Raw genomic sequence first — 6,000 nt, forward strand, 5'->3', positions numbered from 1 at the left:
CTGGAGGGCCATGTTTGGCCATCACTGCCTTAAAGTGACAAACACGGCTGCCTCACGTTACCAAGTCTCTACGGTGCCTTTTCTTTTCTTTTTTGCATCAACGCGCTCCTCACACACGCAGAGACAGGGAAAGGCGTTGAGTGTCACGTAGGTGTCGCATTCCACTGAGAGCCGTGCCTCTATACTTTCCATGGCTGCCTGCCCCGCCCCTTGACTCGGCGATTGGTTCGTCGTTGCCCTTCTCGCCCTCCGGAATTCCGGCGCGAGATATCATTGGACCATTTTCTCACCAATGAGGAGGCTCTTCGCTCTCGTTGCTGTCTCGAGCGAATGGAACACGGGAGCCCAGCAGCAACGGAGCCCGCGGGCGCGGTTCAGACAGAAATCCCAAGCTCAGCCGCTTGGCCGGTGCTGAGCTTTCCGTTTAGCGCCAAAGCGCTGCTGCAAGCAGCATAGCCAGCCTCAGTTGCAGCAGCCATCCTGGTCCTGCGCTAGGAATACGTGGCCAATCCTAACGTTACCCGAGTGTCTCCTGGGAACACGGGTTCTTCGATAGCCTGAAGTTGGGGCTAGCAGCACACAGCGAAACAGCGAAAGCTGTCAATCATGGATTTGCAGGACGTTCCTCCCATTTGTAACATTAGGATAATAATGTAAAGGTTGACCTTTGAGCGCTGTTGTAAGAAATACTGAGATAATTATTCTTTTTAAATTTGTATACTGCCCTTCATCAGTAGATCTCAGGACTGCTGGCAACATAAAATACGTATCATTTTATCCCCCATGCTGTTTAACATCTACATGAAACCACTGAGTGGTGTCATCCATAGTTTTAGAACACAGTGATGGCACACAGCTCTACTTCTTCACATCTGCAGGTGCGGTGATGGATGCGCTGTACCGTTGTCTGGCCTTGGTAACCTAGACCAGATAGATGGGAGGTTGCCTGCTCTTGATGGGGTTACATTCCCTCTGAAGGAGCTGCTACATTGCTTGGGGGGTGCTCCTGAATCCTTTGCTATCACTTGTGGCACTGTGATCTAAACCACTGCGGTTCGAATCTGCGCGACGGAGTGAGCTCCTGTTGCTCTGTCCCAGCTTCTGCCAACCTAGCAGTTCAAAAGCATACTAGTGCAAGTAGATAAATAGGTACTGCTGCGGCGGGAAAGTAAACAGTGTTTCCGTGTGCTCTGGCACTTGGCATGGTGTCCCGTTGCACCAGTGGTGGTTTAATCATGCTGGCCACGTGACCCAGAAAGCTGTCTGTGGACAAATGCTGGCTCCCTTGGCCTGAAAAGCGAGATAAGCACCACTCCCCAGTTGCGTTGGAGTGGATTTAACCGTCCAGGGATCCTTTACCTTATCTGTCACTTGAGGTGGTCTCAGTGGTGCAGAGTGCCTTCCATCAGCTTCAGCTGGTGACCCAGCTGTGCCCCTATCTGGATGGGGATAGCCTAATTCCTGTCACCTATGCTCTGGTAACCTCTGTGTCAGATTACTGCAGTGAGTCTTGCACTGAAAACAATTTGGAAATTTCAGCTGGTGCAGAATTCAGCGGCCAGTTTGCTCACTGGTGCAATACGGTTTGAGCATATTACACCAATCCTGGCCTAACTGCATTGGCTGCCAATTACTTGCTTGGTTCCCATACCCATTTAAATGAACTGAACTTTAGTCACATACAACTAAGTCTCACTGACTGTATTATAATACAGTGGTACCTCAGGTTAAGTACTTAATTTGTTCCGGAGGTCCGTTCTTAACCTGAAACTGTTCTTAACCTGAAGCACCACTTTAGCTAATGGGGCCTCCTGCTGCTGCCGTGCCGCCGGAGCACGATTTCTGTTCTCATCCAGAAGCAAAGTTCTTAACCTGAGGTAATATTTCTGGGTTAGCGGAGTCTGTAACCTGAAGCGTCTGTAACCTAAAGCGTATGTAACCCGAGGTACCACTGTATAGCTCATCCCTCCATTTCTCATAGGCGCAGCTGTCTTATACCTAAGTACTAGCATACTCACACTGTGTTGGAGAAAGTATGGGTGCAATGTTAGTCCCACAATACAATGGTCTAGTGACACCTCTGAAGTAACTCCCTACCTACACGAGTGCTATCAGCCCCCAGAAAAGGGCAGAATTATCTGATGGGGGTGACTAAGTCATGCACTGCTTTCACAGGATCTCCCCATAGCATAGGTTACTATGGGGAACAACCATTGGTCTGCTAAGGTAATGTGAAAACATTCCCGTATTGTCCTGCATCATCTTAGGGATTATTTTAGCCAGATTTTTGAAGGAAATACATTGCCATTGATTGGTAATAGCTGCTTTACACAAATTAATGGCATTGAATTTTTGTCATCACCCTGCAGAAGTGAGAGCTACATCTCTCTCTCTTTCTGTGTATGCATATGTGTGTGTGTGTGTGTGTGTGTGTGTATTTTGGTTGGTACCCCAGGCAAGCATTAATTTGAATGCATTGCTATAAAAACATGACTGGTTTTGAGTGTTGTTTTAGCTGTCACCCTGACAACCTTTATTTACTTTGGCATCCTGAAAATAAAAAGATGCTTTGTATTCTACATAATTTATAACTTCCCCTTGTATAGCTGTGATATTCACATTAATTCCACTGGATGGCACCGAAGGAGGCTAGATCACATGTAAATAGCTCTACAAGCCTAACATAATTTTGAAAGTGAATTCAGGGGTTATACTTGATTTGCATCACTGCTCAAATATCAGGCAAATGCTACCTGATTTGTAATTCTGTTAGATTTGTAATCATAAACATAACTGAAGCAGTATTATGGAGCATTATGTGACTGTGTGCCTCCAGTATATCAAAGTATGTGTAGTGCCGAGTTTTGGGATTTAGTTTTGGCAGAATGCCTAGATTCATGTTTAAAGATTAGTAGAGCATTGCCTAATATTGTGTAGTAATTCCATGCTGCATTGAAAGCTCAAATATCTGTCAGAAACTTTAGAGTCCATTCCTCAGCGCCAGCCTATACATTATGCCTAGCCTGCCCATGGGATGCTGCAGAAAAACGACACCCCTATAATGAATTCTCTCTCTTCCTCTTAGAACTTCTAGAAATACTCTCCATGCATCACAGAAACATCTCCAGCTTTTTCACTATGCTCCAGACTGCCTCCCCTACCACACCAAAGGTCCAACACTCACAAAAAGATGCATGTCTCTGCCTTCACTTCGAAAACTGACCCTACTGTCAGAGATGCCTTATTTTTCTCCACCCTCCACCCAAAGTCCCAATCATTGTGTTGTCATATTTAATAGCATAATTGTAGCAGTTAGCAGAAGCAGGCTAGTGAGAGAGCTAGGGACAACGTTGCCATATTGGTGAGTGTGTGTTTTCAGGAAATACTTGTAAAGTTGGAACAATGCATACAAAATTTTGTATTTTTATGCTGTGAACCACCCTGGGATCTTTGGATGAAAGGCAGTATACAAATGTAATAAGTAAGTAAATACAAGCAAGATTCCTTGGTAAACATCTTTTTGCATCGCCTGACAAAGCTTGGATGCTAGGTATCCCAAACTGACATGATCCCAAGAAATTCCTTTATCTCAAGCCATTGAAAAAGGTTTCAGAAGTAACATAGGTTACTTAAAGGTAAAGGTAAAGGGACCCCTGACCATTAGGTCCAGTCGTGAACGACTCTGGGGTTGCGGCGCTCATCTCGCTTTATTGGCCGAGGGAGCTGGCGTACAGCTTCCGGGTCATGTGGTCAGCATGACTAAGCCGCTACTGGCGAACCAGAGCAGCGCATGGAAACGCTGTTTACCTTCCCACCAGAGCGGTACCTATTTATCTACTTGCACTTTGACGTGCTTTCGAACTGCTAGGTTGGCAGGAGCAGGGACCGAGCAACGATTCAAACCGCCAACCTTCTGATCAGCAAGTCCTAGGCTCTGTGGTTTAACCCACAGTGCCACCCGCGTCCCTAACATAGGTTACTTAGATTCTGCCAACTTCTGGTAGTTTGTGAGACCTTGCAGACTCTTGGTTCAACGACACACCAGCAAATTCACATTGTACAATTGTAGTTGATTGGGAGATCTGGTGCAAAAACCCCCCATTTCTCCCAAAGGTCAGACTTTTTTGCGACAAGAAAAGTAACTGCATTTAATAGATAACCAATATCATCTAATCTTCCTGCAAACAAAACAGGATGATGCTCAATAAACAGGTCATTTGGAAGTGCCCTATGTGACACTTCTTGGGAATTGAAGCAGAGGGAAGAGATTTAGCTGATTCGCTTTCCCTCTGTATCTCCCAATGTCACCTTCTGTGGAGGGTCCCCCAACCCCCTGGAGCAGATTTGGGAGGACTGCAGCAGGGGAAGTGGTGATTAACTCAAGTTGCCTCCCTTTTCTGTTAGCAGGAGCAGGGAGGGCTCGTTCTGTGAGTGCATTTATAAAATCCGAGAGTCCAACTCCTTGATATTAGGATAAAAGGGGAAACTGAAGTTTTTCAGAGATTTGAGTCCCACCTTTGTACAGAGAGAGCTCAGCTATTAGGAAACAGCATCAATGGCTTCTGAACCAAAGAATAGCTGAAAAGTCATTGAACTATAAAGGGAAGGGCTTTTGAAAAGCAATTGGGAAAGGTTAAGTGTGAATGATATTGTCGCTAAGGCAAGAAATTTCTGTCAGCAGTACAATTAGCATTTCACTGTATGTGTGTGTGTGTGTGCGTACTCATAAGACATATAGGCAAAATCCACCACACTTTTTGATCCACCACACTCACTGCTGTGGCAGATAGAAGCACCCAATGAGACTTTTATAACTCACATATCATATTAGGAAACTAGGTTCTTTATTGAGTCATCTGCAGTTTGACAGACCGCTCTTCTTCCCAGGTTGAGAGGAAAAATGGTGACAACAGTTTATTTACTGCAGGGGTCAGCAAACTTACTGTGCCTCAGGCCGGTGTCTCCAGCACTGATCACGCAGAGAGCGGGGGAGTGCGTGCCCATATGCGTGCGCACACGCTATTTCCGGCGCACTTCCAGGTCGGAGGAGCACTGGAAATAGCTTGTGTGCATGTGCACGGGCCTCCTCCGACCCGGATGTGCACCGGAAATAACGCTTGCACATGTGCAAATAACGTGCACACGCACAAGTTATTTCCAGTGCTTGTCTGACCCAGAAGTGAGCAGCCGTGCAGTGCAGCGTAAGAGCGGGTGGCAGGGGTCACCGTGGGCCGGATAAACGAGTCCCTTGGGCCTTATCCGGCCCGCGGGCCTTAGTTTGGGGACCCCTGATTTACTGGGACAGAGCGACTTTTGCAGCTGTTGTTAAAAGTTCACGGTGCCAAACAACAAAGCACAGGACGGAGCTTAGGCCACTTTTTTTGTACCACATCATACATTTGTGCATTTCTACTGTTTCAGTTGTCGTCAACCAAGATAGCCATAGCTTGCAGGTCTGCCACCTACTGTATCAGCATCTGAGGGATGTGATTGCTTGATGTGCATTACCTGATTTATTTCTCATGCTGAAACTCCACTGAAGTTGTCATCTGCGCATGTGGAACAGCTGTCGCCAGTGTTCACATCTCAGCTTAACCCCAGCTTCTGTTTTCTAATTGGATGGCAGCTGGTTTGAGTGAAAGTCCATCAAACAGGCGTATTTCTCAAAAAGCCATGGGATGGACTGTGTCTAATAACACGTGTGCACAGCTTCAAACATCAGGAGTGAGAACGTGCTAGAGCCAGAGTAAACAGTCATAAGATGGGATGCATAAGATGGGATCCATCAAAAGCTACCCCCAGTCAGTGCAACGTTGAAAGACATTATATTGTATTGGCACTGCAGCACTGTTCTGACAGCATCACAGTCATACAACCTATCACAGCTGATTGGAATGTCAGTAAACTTTTTTAAAAAATCTTCCTTTGGCAATGACAAACAATCCTTCACTTTAAAAGCTTGTTGCTTTGTAACTTTTTGCCTCTTTGGGGCAAATGTTG

The sequence above is a fragment of the Podarcis pityusensis genome (assembly GCF_964106645.2).
Source record: "Podarcis pityusensis genome assembly, chromosome: 9".
In the NCBI taxonomy this organism is placed as follows: domain Eukaryota; kingdom Metazoa; phylum Chordata; class Lepidosauria; order Squamata; family Lacertidae; genus Podarcis; species Podarcis pityusensis.